Source organism: Patiria miniata, unplaced genomic scaffold (genome assembly GCF_015706575.1).
Source record: "Patiria miniata isolate m_02_andy unplaced genomic scaffold, ASM1570657v1 HiC_scaffold_20, whole genome shotgun sequence".
Classification (NCBI taxonomy): domain Eukaryota; kingdom Metazoa; phylum Echinodermata; class Asteroidea; order Valvatida; family Asterinidae; genus Patiria; species Patiria miniata.
In genome coordinates this window covers 15,607,120-15,622,523 of record NW_024037059.1, presented here as the reverse complement: position 1 = coordinate 15,622,523, position 15,404 = coordinate 15,607,120, and the positions used below count along the sequence as shown (strand labels likewise).

Here is a 15,404-nt window from a genome sequence, read left to right as displayed (position 1 = left end):
GCGATGTAGACTACGGCATTCGCCGGGGTCTATTTCATAGACTACATGCCCCCATGCCTACATGTACATTTAAGCTTGGGAAAGTGAAATCCTCCGTGCTGTGGAAAAAGGTGTTTTAGGCTATATTTTGAGTACACATAACGTACAGATGACACATCATGAAGGCAGCCATATTGAAGCATCATCATATACGTTAGTGGCTATCATTATGACAGCTGTAATGCAACTTTCAAATGCAGTATCGTTACAGTATTGTAAAAACAATATCAGATTTACAACTAGAGGTTCGCGTTTGTTGTTACAAACGCAGAGTGGTCGGGTAAACAATTTCATTAGACATTGTCCAGTTAAGTTATGTATGTATGTTTATGTCAGAAAAAAAGGATCAAGAGCTTTAACATTTCCATTACCAATTATTTTGTTCAAAAAGAATACGTCTTTTAGGATATATTTTAGTAAAGATTAAGGTACACGTACAAGTTATTTCCAGTTTGCTGACGTCATCAGTCAAAGAAGGGAAGGGGGATACTTGTTTATCATTAAGCAAAGATAACGCATGGAAATATGAAAATTAAGTGTATGTAATAATAACAGCAAACTTCCGGTTTGATGACGTCAGAGTATTTGGAAGCAAAAGGCCAATATTAAGTGTAACAGATGTCATTTTGGGGGAACAAAAAACAAAGTCACGAGACAGGGATCAAATGATGGATTTAAAATAAAAATAAAATGATCATTGTTGAATTCTCCCCACAGTAACTTCCGGTCTGATGACGTCATGATTATGAAATCTTGCAAATTCATTTGTGGTTGCTCACGTGATATATAGGGGCAATTTAATAAAAATTTGATTGAGAGTTTTAACATTTCAAAGGATTAAACTGTTTTTGATGTGCCGCTAGAGGGCGCCCTTTTGTGGGATGACGTCAAAATTATGTTTTTGTGTTTGGCATACCTCATTTAACACTTCCATAATGTATTTGTCTGTAGTAAAATGCTTCCATTTTAGATTAGAATTCAATTTCTATTGCACTTCCGGTAACACCGGAAGTGAAGGTCAAGCAGTTTTGTGCCCGGGCATAAGAAATGTTTCCCACGGCATAGTCTACAACCTCACGAAAAAATGAATACGATACTCTATTTAGTTCAAAAGATATAACGCAAACTATTTTGTCAAATCGTGCCATCAAATCGCTTGTAATTTTATACCTGATGACGTCATGATGACGTTACAAATTTTTTAACATCTTCGTAACATGGTACAAGTTCACACTAGGTTTTATGATCATACCGTAAACCGTTCAGAAGAAACGGTGCTTTGTTTTGATTTCAGGCTAATGTCTACATTTTGAATTCACCTAAATTTGACCTTCCGGTAGAACCGGAAGACAAGGTCAAGCGAGTTCACGTAGAGGACATAAAATGTTTATCAATTTATGGTCTATCTGATTACAAGGTTGGAACATGATTGATCATTTTGTTCAAGAGTTATAGGTGACAGAAGATCGTCTTTTTTTTTGACGAAAATCGCTTGTAATTTGATACCCGATGACGTCATAATGACGTCAGAGTAATATTCACCACTTAGGATGAGGGTCGATATATGTTGAAAGTTACAAGTTCATATCATAAACCGTTTAGTAGAAAAACGCGCGGAAACGTGCTGTACAGAAAAAAAAGAAAGATTAATCGTAACAATAATAGAGAGTGGTCGGGTTGTGCCCGACCACTCAACTACCCAATCAACCTGAATGCTGGGGTAGCTCGATTGGTTTCATGTTGTTATGTTGTGGGTAGGCCATATGGTTCTGAAACTTGCTCACAAAAGAAAACTAAGGGTCCGCAGTGTGGGCGATAAAGATTGTAAAAAGTATTAGCCATCACTTTGGCTGCCAGGGAGGAAAAAGTTGAGTAAAATTCTCCCTAGCGCAAATCTACTCTTATACTGCTTTGAATAAAGCATGAGAATGATATGTTAACTTTCATTGCAACCGATGAACTTAAACTAAGTTGGTCATGCAAGAGTTTGGTCGTGTTTAAAAATTACATGTACGTGAAGGTACATGTACGATTGACCCATTCATGGATATTGGAGGTTCCCAATTATGTTATGTTTGTTACATGTACATGTACTGCACATTGTGGGACAATTGGCACTAAATTATGTACACAAAATTCCTTCCTCTATAGTTAAATCTTGTCACGAGAACAAATCCATCATCATAATCAGACAACAGAATTATTGCTAAATCTGAGTGTTAAAAGTGATAAACGTGTGTTAAATCTTGTACCGAAATTTTCATATTTCCTATACATAGATTGACCACTTCAAAGATGATCAAGAACTCTGAAAAAGATGTTAGATGTACCCACCACCCAGGCCAAACCTTCAATATGTCACGGATGATCACACCAGTCACAGGAACCACACTCACCAGGTTAGTGTTCCAATTTTTGGTATGAAAGAGGTCAGCTTGTGTGCGAGTTGGGCATTTGCCAAAATGTCTCAAAGTCAGGTTTTGATATCAGAATGGTTGTTGAGTGGTCGGGCACAACCCGACCACTCTCTGTTATTGTTCTGGTAAATCTTTCTTCTTTTTTTCCGGACAATACTTCTCCGCGGCTTTTCTCCTAAACGGTACATGGTATGAACTTGTAACTTTCAACCAATATCCACCCTCATCCCTAGTGGTGCATATTACTCTGACGTCATGATGACGTCATCGGGTGTCAAATTACAAGCGATTTTAGCTGAAAAAAAAGACCAATTACTTTCACCTATAACTCTTGCACAAAATAATCAATAGTGTTTGTATTCTGTAATCAGATAGACCATGAAATGATAAACATTTTTTGTCGTGTACGTGAACTCGCTTAACCTTTACTTCCGGGTCTACCGGAAGGTCAAAGTTAGGTGAATTTAAAATGAAAACTTTAGCCTGAAATCAAAACAAAGCAGAATTTCTTCCAAACGGTTTACGGTATGACCCAGAAACCTAATGTGAACTTGTATCATGATACGAAGATGTTATAAATTTTGTTACGTCATCATGACGTCACCAGGGATCAAATTACATGCGATTTCAGGGCAAATTTTGACAAAATAGTTTGCGAGATATCTTTTGAACTAAATAGAGTATCGTGTTCGTTTTTCGTGAGGTTGTTGATTATGCCGTGAGAAACATTTCTTGTTCCCGGACACAAAACCGCTTGACCTTCACTTCCGGTGTTACCAGAAGTGCAATGAAAACCGAATGTAATTCAAAAGCTGAAGCATTTTACTACACACATATAAATTATGATAGTGTTTATTGAGGAATGCCGGACAAAAAAAAAGTGATGACGTCATCTTTCGAAAGGGCGCCCCCTAGCGGCACATAACACAGTGTTTGCTCTTTCTAATTTGAAAACCATCGGTTCAAATTTTACCAAATCGCTCCTTGATACTCTTTGATTAACCAAAAATAACTTGACAAGGTTTCAAATTCATGACGTCATCAGACCGGAAGTTACTTCTGTGAGAATTTGAAAACGACCATATTCTAAAATTCGATTCATGTCGTATATCTTCGAAGCCCAAGTTATGATATCCATTACAATGTTCACTTTTTGCTGCCATATACTGTGACGTCATCAAACTACTGCGCTCCTCGACTGTCTCGAAGGAGCGCAAAAAATAGCGCTCCTCAGAAATCCAAAAGAGGGCTCATCAAACACGGGAAGTTTAAATATAAGATTTGATAAAAACGCCAAGGATTTTAAGTCTTTAGCTACACGTATTATTCATTTGTATTAATGCCCAAACTCACGTTTATTCAGTCTGCGGAATTTTGCTATAAATGAACGAACACTGAGCTCGTACATACCGTCAAAGATCGTGCGTGTACAGCGGTTGTATACTGTACGTGAACTATCTACATACATGTATATCACATTGAGCTATGAACGGCATTGATGTATGAAAACACGTTGGCCCGTACGTGCTAGTGCAGCAGTGACTGGTTCCCGCTGCGCCGCGCACTATGGGCCAAAGAAGGCATAATGGAAATGCGGTAACCAGCCAATGCCAACGCGGCACGCTCTCGTACCAAGCGAAGTTCAGACATTGTTAGCCAGTTTCTCGTTGTGACTAGCATTGTGCATACTTGACCTGCATTTTCCATTATTTTTAAGATTATCGACGGCAAATATTTCGATAATACTTCAGGCTTGTTTTTGTCATTTTGAGGCCCTTTTCATGTAGCATTCGTAGTGCAATGGAAATAGTTCAGGCTGAAAATTTTCATATAATTTTAAAGAATCTGAATACAAGTATTCAGTTGCTTTATGTGCCGTTTATTAACTCCATTTTCCAAGTACAATTAAGTGATGAACCAACTGACAACTGTATTAAAAAATGAAAGCGTAAGCAGTAGTCAAACCTTTTATTAATCTCCATTTAGTTATCTTTTTAAAAATTAATTTTAACTTGTCTTACTTTTTACAGTTACAAAAACGAAAGAAGTAACACCACTTGAGCATAAACAAATAATAATGCAGCCCCTTGAATAAATCCTGATATTCCAAACAAAACAAAAACAATGTTAATCCGTCGTTTCACCTTTTGTTTATCCATGGATTTTAAAGAGAGGGATTTGCTCTCCTCAAATATTTGAGGAGAGCGATTTATAGCTCTCCTGGATTTTCTTTTAATGAAGGACTGACGTATATTTTCCATACTTTCATACGTCATAACCCTAACCCACCTCACTCCTCCAAAATCCTCCTGGCGGTTTTGGAGGATTCTAGAGGATTGAGGATGAATGGTGATTGAATCAAATGAGGATTCTGGAGGATTGAGGATGAATGGTGATTGAAGCACATGAGGATTTTGGAGGATTGAGGATGAATGGTGATTGAAGCACAAGAGGATTTTGGAGGATTGAGGATGAATGCATCCTGAGGCAGGACTGTCTGATGATTTTGAAGGATTTGGCGTTGGTTTATCCTTCATTTAAACACGAGTGCAAAGTTTTGGGATGAGGAGGATTTTGGAGGATTGAGGATGAATGCATTTTGAGGCAGGACTGTCTGACAATTTTGAAAAATTTAGGCGGAGTTGAAAAATTTTGGAGGATTTTGGAGGATTGAGGATGGTTGTAAGCAACAAGGGCCTAGGGGGTTAGGGTTAAACTTCACAATGAACATTTATCCACTCCAAACTAAATCAGTATTCGCTTCCCGTTTTTGAATAATGACGTCATCAAGCCAGAAATAACTTGTGTACATAGAATGTTTACTGAATTTTACCAGAAAATAATTGATTGTTCCTGACAGGATTTAATTTCGTGATCCTTTGTTCTTTAACATAAAAATATTCATAACTTAACACGGCAGTGTTTTTTTGAAAAGAAATGTCTGCCCGACCACTCTGCATTTGTAACAACAAACGCGAACCTCTAGTCTTTATTTCTTTCTTTCTTTCTTTTTTTCCGTACAGCACGTTTCCGCGGGTTTTCTCCTAAACGGTTTATGATAGGAACTCGTAACTTTCATTCATAAATACCTCAGACAGTTTAGCTATTCCTATTGGTCGAGAGCCCGTCACGTGGCCGGTCTTAAACGGATGATAAAGACATGGCTAGCTGGTCTTAAACACTTTTCCAGTGTCACAATAAAATGTGGACTCCTAAAAATCCAGTGCCTCTTACCGTTTCATTGGTTGAACGTTCACAATCCTCACGTAGACATGCGCAACACTACCAGTGAGTCATATTTTTATAGTTCAAAATTCCAAATGCAACGCCCCAGGTGCGTTCTACGCGACATCGCACAGAACATGCCACGCGCGCGTCAATCGCCATAAAAGGGTTGTTTACATCTTACTCGCCAGCTGAACACTCCATTATTTTGCCAGAGGGATGTTTCAAAAAGCATGAAGTGAACTTGTTGAACAAAATCGGGATTTTTTGAACGAATTATTTCATATTTTTTAACCGAAAAGGTATTTATGAATGGGAATAAATATGTGCTCGGTCGGTATTTATCACTCCGTTTAAGACTGCTTAGAGTCTGGGTGCTGATAATTACCCTCGCCTCCGGCTCGGGTAATTATCAGCACCCAGACTCTAAGCGGTCTTAAACGGAGTGATAAAAACCTCTCGAGCACACATTTATTCCCTTATTCATAAATACCTAAGACAGTTTACGCATTCCTATTGGTCGAGAGCCCGTCACGTGGCCGGTCTTAAATGGATGATAAAGACATGGCTAGCTGGTCTTAAACACTTTTCCAGTGTCACAATATAATGTGGACTCCTAAAAATCCAGTGCCTCTTATCGTTTCATTGGTTGAACGTTCACAATCCTCACGTAGGCATGCGCAACACTACCAGGGAGTCAGAATTTTATAGTTCTAAATTCAAAACGCAACGCGCCAGGTGCGTTCTGCGCGACATCGCGCAGAACATGATACGCACGCGTCAATCTCCATAAAAGGGTTGTTTACATCTTACTCGCCAGCTGAACACTCCATTATTTTGCAAGAGGGATGTTTCAAAAAGCATAAAGTGAATTTGTTGAACAAAATCGGGATGTTTTGAACGAATTATATGATTTTTTTTTACCGAAAAGGTATTTATGAATGGGAATAAATATGTGCTCCGTCGGTATTTATCACTCTGTTTAAGACCACTTAGAGTCTGGGTGCTGATAATTACCCTCGCCTTCGGCTCGGGTAATTATCAGCACCCAGACTCTAAGTGGTCTTAAACAGAGTGATAAAAACCTCCGCAACACACATTTATTCCCTTAATATATACTAATTAAACCACTAATTAATTTGCAAGATTTCATATTCATGACGTCATCGACCGGAAGTTACTGTAGGGAGCATTCAACAATGATCATTTTATTTTAAATTTAAATCCATCATATGATCCCTGTCTCATGACTTTGTTTTTTGCCGAACAAAATGACATCTGTTACACTTTATATTGACCTTTTGCTTCCAAATACTGTGACGTCATCAAACCGGAAGTTAGGTGTTATTATTACATACACTTAACCCTAACCCCCTAGGCCCTTGTTGCTTACAACCATCCTCAATCCTCCAAAATCCTCCAAATTTTTTCAAAATTTTGCAACTCCGCCTAAATTTTTCAAAATTGTCAGACAGTCCTGCCTCAAAATGCCTTCATCCTCAATCCTCCAAAATCCTCTTCATCCCAAAACTTTGCACTCGTGTTTAAATGAAGGATAACCAACGCCAAATCCTTCAAAATCATAAGACAGTCCTGCCTCAAAATGCATTCATCCTCAATCCTCCAAAATCCTCTTGTGCTTCAATCACCATTCATCCTCAATCCTCCAAAATCCTCATGTGCTTCAATCACCATTCATCCTCAATCTTCCAGAATCCTCATTTGATTCAATCACCATTCATCCTCAATCCTCTAGAATCCTCCAAAACCGCCAGGAGGATTTTGGAGGAGTGAGGTGGGTTAGGGTTAATGTCCATATTCCAATCCGTTATTTCTACTTAATGATAAAGTGTCCTCCCTTCTTTTTTTGTCTGATTACGTCTTCAAACCGGAAATGACTTGAACTTGTACCTAAATGTTTACTGAAATTTAACATACCCTAAAAGACGTATTCCTTTTGTACAAAATAATTGGTACTGGAAATGTTAAAGTCCTTTTTTTGTGCCAAAAACATATTCATAACTTAACTGGACAATATCTAATGAAATAGTTGTCTACCCGACCACTCTGCGTTTGTAACAACAAACGCGAACCTCTAGTTGAGTGGTCGGGCACAACCCGACCACTGTCTAGAATTGTTCTGATTAATCTTTCTTTCTTTCTTTTTCCGGACAATACTTCTCCGCCGGTTTACTCCTTAACCGTTCAAGATGTAAACTTGTAACTTTGAACACATATCGACCCTGATCCCGAGTAGTGCATATTGTCCTGATGTCATGATGACGTACGTCATCAGATATCAAATTACAAGCAATTTAGTGTTTCTATTTTTTTAATCATTACGAATCGATATAAAATCAACCGTGAGAGACCGGAACTTGCTTTTAACGGCAGTCAATAGGATAATACTGCAGTGTTCTCCAACATGTAGAACAAACCTGGCGCCCCGCCATGCTTTCTGCGGCGCCCGCCATGTTTAAGAAGTCCCCGCCAAGCTTTAAAATCCTGCCGCCAGGTTTAATTTTTTTGACTCTACAGTGTACATTTACAACTAAAATAATTGATTTCAGTTGTTTTTCCACACATTAACAATGTATTTCGATGTCATCCCAGCCCGATCGGGGTTGTCTTAAAATCTCGCTGAATCAATCACACGCACGGCCGGCCGTGCAAACACCAGCGATTCCCCATGCACTGTATGTACTACATGTATACTATTACATGTAGGTACGCGCAATGTACACACACTGACAACTGAATCCCCAGTTCCGGAGTGTGCCGATACTTCAAGTAGCGACAACCCCGCCGCAAAAATATATATCTGTATTAGTACACACACACACACCAGCAGGAGTACGTACGGCAGATCTTACGTGCAGCCAACCGACTTTCTTTTTCTCAGTGCTTGCACGTGCGGTACACAATATACATTTGTAATACGCATTGATGTTTTTGTACGAGGCAAACGAGCTCGAGGCCAAAACACGCGTGCACATGGTGTTCCGATCATGCCGATTGTCAAAAGTTATAAATGGCGATCGTGTATGGGCCCGGTTCCCTAAGAGAACAAAATCCACTTTTAATTTATTTGACTTACCAAACTAGTTGGCGACATTTAAGAACATACAGGTAGGTCATAAATAGAGGGAAATTTGGGGGGGAAATGACGATGACAACGACAAAACGCAACATGAAAATAAAGATGACGATCGCACGGCACCGGCACCACCCATAAAATAGCGTTAAAAAAAAAGTGATTTGTATCCCATTTTGTTTTTCAAAATTACAAAAAGGTGTCATTTGATCTGAGAGAAGTCTGCTTTAGGTTGAAAAGGAAATTTTTGAAAGCTAAAAAAATCGGGGGAACTGGCCTGGAGAATCGCCTCAGATTGCACCACAGAGCATCTAGAATCCAATATTTTTCCGGGGCCCTTAAGCGGGCCCCGGACCCCACGCCGTAAGGGCTTCGCGCTCCGCGCTCGCAGGAGTCCCCGCCGACCCCAGCGCCAACCTTTAATTTTCAAAGTTGGAGAACACTGATACTGGGTCTTCAATTTACTTCGTGGGTGTCAAATCATACGACCCTTACTTCCGGTCGAAACCAGTCGAACCCGGAAGTGCCTTGTAATTTAAAAATGGTAAAAGATATGAACGTGCTTTCAACGATGTTAGTCTTCGGCAAGAAAGTACTTTTCAAAAACTGTAACCAATGACGTCATGAAATATTAGACCGTCCTCTAGCAGCAGGTTAAAAATGTCCAAAATGCATTTTGAATAGATGTCCGTGGCGAAGTTTGCTATAATCTCTTGAAAATTGGTATATGATGACCTTCATGCAAACAACACATGTGCGAAGTTTGAAGCCGATGACGTCATCAGACCGGAAGTTACAACGAAAAGACTTTTTATTCTTCAAAAATCGCTAAAAAATCAATCGTGAGAGATATAATCTTAAATTGTCCACTAAATGATAGATTAAACATTGGCGTCAATTGTGCCAGGCGCGTGGCTTGTCAAATTGTTCACACACGTGACCCGCCGCCGACAAACATACCCTAACGGTAGTCCGTCGCTCAAAAATTCAATGAAAGCGTAGAGCTGGGTGTGCGTGAGTACACTGCATGTACAGGACATTGTACATGTACATGCATTTAGTGCAGATCCATTATTTCATCATCGTCATGCTTGTTGGAACGGGGCCAAACACTTGGGCGCGTAGTCTTGTGCTCAAGACGCTTGTGCACGATTTTTCTCGTCAGCATTCTAGTTATAAAGCACACTCATTATGACATTGAACCTTAACATAGTCAAAGAGCATATAGCAAAGGTCGTTGGCGAAGATGGACGCAATGATGATGTCATCATGTGATTTTTTATGAAATATCGATAGACTTTGTACACAGTTTTTTTCACTTTGTGCCCTTCTTTTTCAAGGGACCTTTTTGGCCACTTTTCAATGGGGCATCTTCATCAAAGTAACACCAAGCAAAGACCTTAATGCTAAGATTGTGCCAGAACAATGATGGCATGATGACGTCATCAGGTGTCACGTGACAAGCAATTAAACTTTGATATTTTTTTTATCTTTAAAAATCTATATAAAATCAATAATGAGATCTGTCGTCTTGCTGTTTGCGGCAAGTGATAGAGTAAATTACGGTCTTTATTTTTTAACGTGTACGTAAAATCACATGACCCTTGCTTCCGGTTGAAACCGGAAGTGGCTTATTATTGGCTTATTATTTAAAATTGGTAATAGATATGAACTTGCTTTCAACGGTGTTAGTCTCTGGCCAGACGATATTCTTCAAAACTTGTACCGGTGACGTCATGAAATTCTCGACCGCCCTCTAGCTGCAGGTTTAAGAATGTCCAAAATGCATTTTGAATAGATGTCTGTGGCGAAGTGCTTTGTAATCGCCTGAAAACTGGTATATATAATGACCTTCATACAAACAACACATGTGTGAAGTTTAAAGTTGATGACGTCATCAGACCGGAAGTTACAACGAAAAGACCTACTATTCTTCAAAAATAAATCAATTGTGAGAGATATAATCGTGAATTGTCCATTGAATGACAGCTTAAACATTGGCGTCAATTGTGCCAGGTTCGTGGCTTGTCTAATTGTTCACACAGGTGACCCGCCGCCGACAAAAATACCCTAATAGTAGTCTGTCGCTCAAAAATTCAATGAAAGCATAGCGCGTCGCCACGGCATACGGCGCTCATGCCCGCTGAACGTAGCCTGGCTTTTCGTTTGCTTTTCGCGGGCGTACATGTACATGTACATGTCCAGTTATTAGTACGTAGACTCTAAGAAAGACATAAATCTTCGACTAAAATAGATCGCTGCGCACGTCTTCGTCTTGAAAAAAGGCAAGACAGAAAAGCGCGCATGTGCAGTTAATGTGTCATAACCGAGGTTAAGCTTGTACACTGCATGCACACTGTGATTCGGAAAGTAGAATCAGACTGATTCTACTTTCCTCGAGTCGAGTCGAGTCATTCTGATGAGGGACTCGAGTCAAGTCGAGTCATTCTGATGAGGGACTTCAGTCGAGTTGAGTCATTTGCTCGCAGTGACTCGAGTTGAGTCGAGTCATTTACCCGTCGGGACTCGAGTCGAGTCGAGTCGCCAAAAAATGTGACTCGAGTCGGACTCGAGTCGAGTCATTGACTCGAGTCATTACAACTCTGGAATCAGTGCACTTATTACGCTGTTCATTTTGTTATTCTTTACATAAAAAATATTCATAACTTAACTGGACAGTGTTTCATCAAATAGTTGTCTACCCGACCACTCTGCGTTTGTAACAACAAACGCCAAGCTCTAGTCTTCTTTGTTGAGTGGTCGGGCACAACCCGACCACTCTCTGTTTTTGTTCTGAAAAATCTATATTTTTTTTCAGACAATACTTCTCCGCGGCTTTTCTCCTAAACGGTTCATGATATGAACTTGTAACTTTCAATATATATCGACCCTCATCCCTAGTGGTGCATATTACTCTGATGTCATGATGACGTCATCGGGTGTCAAATTACAAGCGATTTCAGCTGAAAAAGAGATCAATTACTTTCACCTACATGTATAACTCTCGAACAAAATAACCAATGATGTTTGTATTCCGTAATCAGATAGACCATGAATTGATAAACATTTTTTGTCATGTACGTGAACTCGTTTGACCTTTACTTCCGGGTCTACCGGAAGGTCAAAGTTAGGTGAACTTACAATGAAAACTCAAGCCTGAAATCAAAACAAAGCAGAATTTCTTCCAAACGGTTTACGGTATGACCCAGAAACCTATTGTGAACTTGTACCATGCTACGAAGATGCTACATGTATAGATTTTGTTACGTCATCATGACGTCATCAGGGATCAAATTACAAGTGATTTTAGGGCAAATTTTGACAAAATAGTTTGCGTTATATCTTTTGAACTAAATGGAGTATCGTGTTCGTTTTTTCGTGATGTTGTTGACTATGCTGTCAGGAATAATTCTTGTCCCCGGACGCAAAACCGATTGACCTTTACTTCCGGTGTTACCGGAAGTGCAATAAAAACGTCATATAACTCAAAAGTTTGAGCTTTTTACTACACACATATAAATTATGAAAGTGTTCAGTGAGGAATGTTAGACGCAAAAAACAGTGTGATGACGTCATCATTCGAAAGGGCGCCCCCTAGCGGCACATAAAATAATGTTTGCTTTTTTTAATTTGAAAACAATAGGCTCAAATTTTTCCAAATCGCCTCTTGATATTCTTTGATTAGCCATAGGGCAATTCCACACCAAAGTGGACATGACACCAAAAAATTCAAATACATTTGACTTTAACAAATTTGGCATCAAATGAAAGCTAAAAGTCTATATTTTCAAGATTTGAAGTCGGAATTTTATTTTTTATACATTTCGGTACCAAAAACTAGGATTATGTAATAATCCTGTTTTAATCCTAAAAATGTGATTAATAGTGATATGAAAGTATTCTACCAATAGACACACAAAAATATGTACTAATGCCATCAGTTTCTGTCATGAGAAAGTATTGGTCTTGAAAAACCGACTAAAACTTGTTTTTAACATTTTGCGTAATTTGTTTCGCTTCAGTGACTTCTAATATTTCAGCCTTCGAAAATGTCCTTCCGTTACCGAAAAAATACATATTTTTAATTTATTTTTAAAACTTGCAGTATGAATGCATTGAAAGTTATTGTGCAAAGTAAGTTTAGGTAGGCCTTCAATATGACATTATAACTGACACTGCTGTACTTCTCGTTTTTTAATTACAATTAATTAAATCACGTCCTTCCGTCACCAAATTGGTAACGGAAGGACGGTAACGGAAGGACAAATCGTATCTTTATCAAATGTTACGACATTTGCGCTCATGTTTGAAAAATGAAAATCACTGCAAATACATGCATGTATAATGAGCATTGAAAGGACATTCATGTGACCCACCTTCACAAAAGCGGTATAAGCAGGGCAAGGTGTTTATTACAAAGGAAGGCACAGGCATGTACAACATGTACAATGTACATGTACATATATGCCGATGTACCAGTACTTGTATATGTATGGAGTTGTTGCAGAAAATCAAATCATAAAGTTGCTGCCATCAGCATTCATGGACAATAGAGAAAGATACGAATTCTGTGAAGCCATTCCAGAAGCAAATTAAGTCAAAAATGAGATGGCAGAAAGTACCGGTACTTTGGGGCACTTTCATTCAATTTACATGTGTAAGACATGTGAGGTGCAGTCTTTGACAAATTATGCCCAAGTTAACAACTTCAGTTTGGATGTTTATAAATTAATTGTTACTACTCTAAATCATTGTAATTTGATTTCAAACATTGATTTTAGAGTTCAATTAAAAGCAACACCTAACTGAAGCCATCAGTTCTACCGGTAGATGTTTTTACCTTAAATGTACATGTAGGCTGGTCGCCCCCCCCCCACCCTTTAGGTAAACCTTTGAACCTACCGGTATTATTATTAAAAGTTGTTGGTGAACATGTAACCAATATACTCAAGTGTTCAAAACCTGTGTATTTAAACTTTTAAGGATTGAGGTGATGGGTTTGAAGTCTATTTCTGTAGTAGTCCTGTGTTCGTGAATTATGTGTTTTGGGTTGTTTTCGTTTTTCTTTTGTTATCATTAATTAGCAGGCTTCTATCTTTATCTCAATAGTTTCTTGGGTATAATTATTTATGCCAGGTCTGCATATTGTTGATTTCACATTCAGTTACACATTTAAGCAATTTGTTTCACTTGTATAATTAGTGTAAATTCACATTTTGTTCATGCTATAATTGAGTAAACCTTGTGTCCTTCCGTTACTGTCCTTCCGTTACCAAATTATAATCTGCTTAAAACGTTGTAATTATATAACCGAAACACTTAAAGTCAAATGAAAGGTGGTATAGTATAGATAAAGCTTCAGGGATTCCATTTCCTACCTTTAAAATATAATTGCCCCATAAAATTCACAGAGTTTTTGCAAAACGCGAGTAAGTTGGAAAACCCTTGTCCGTTTTACCGTCCTTCCGTTACCGACCTCATTAATATTCATAATTCATAAACAGGAGGCATTCATGCCCCCCAAAAGTGTGGAAAATGAAAGTAGCATTATAGCAATACAAATGTGACATATGTTTGCAGTAACTATGAACAGTGTCTGTGATACACACATTTGAAATTTTGTTTAATGAGTGAAAACGTCCTTCCGTTACCGTGGAATTGCCCCATAGATACTTTGGCAAGGTTCCAAATTGATGACGTCATTGGCCCGGAAGTTACTTCTATGAGAATTTGAAAACGATAATATTTTAAATTTAATTCTATCATTTGATTCATGTTGTATATCTTCGTAGCCCAAATAACGATATCCCTTACAATGTTCACGTTTTGCTTCCAAATACTGTGACGTCATCAAACCGGACGTCAGGTGTTACGAATACATACAATTATATTTTCCATAATTCCATACGTTATTTAGCTTCACAATGAACATTTATCCACTCCGAACTAAATCGGTATCCACTTCCCCGCGTTTTTGAATAATGACATCATCAAGCCAGAAATAACTTGTACATGTATGAGTACAGAGAATGTTTACTAAAATTAATCACACCGTTAAAGATGCATTTTTTGAAAGAAAATAATGGATTGAACTGGAAAGGATTTACTTCTTGATTCTTTGTTCTTACATAAACATATTCGTAACTCAACTCGGCAGTGTTTAATGAACAGATTGCCTGCCCGACCTCTCTGCGTTTGTAACAACAAATGCAAACCTCTAGTCTTTCTTTCTTTCTTTTTCCGTACGGCACATTTCCGCGGGTTTTCTCCTAAACGGTGTACGGTATGAACTTTCAATATATATCGACCCTCATCCGAAGTGGTGCATATTAGTCTGACGTCATGATGACGTCACCGGGTGTCAAATTACAAGCGATTTTAGCTGAAAAAGGGTCAAATTACCTTCACCTATAACTCTTGAACAAAATAATCAGTGATGTTTAAATTCTGTAATAAGATAAACCATGAATTGATGAACATTTCTTTTTGTGTACGTAAACTCACTTGACCCCTTCTTCCGGGTCAACCGGAAGGTTAAAGTTAGGTGAATTCAAAATGAAGACTTTAGCCTGAAATCAAAACAAAGCTAAATTTCTTCCATACAGTTTACGGTATGATCATAAAACCTA

General features: G+C 38.5%; 1 long non-coding RNA gene across 1 annotated transcript in view; it reads left to right on the top strand.

Moving 5' to 3' along the window:
- LOC119727544 overlaps window positions 1-15,404 on the top strand; it is a 29,614-nt gene that overhangs the window by 1,812 nt on the left and 12,398 nt on the right. The window contains exon 2 of the long non-coding RNA XR_005270983.1: window positions 2,319-2,438. This is a non-coding gene — a long non-coding RNA (uncharacterized LOC119727544). The remainder of the gene's footprint in view (window positions 1-2,318; window positions 2,439-15,404) is intronic.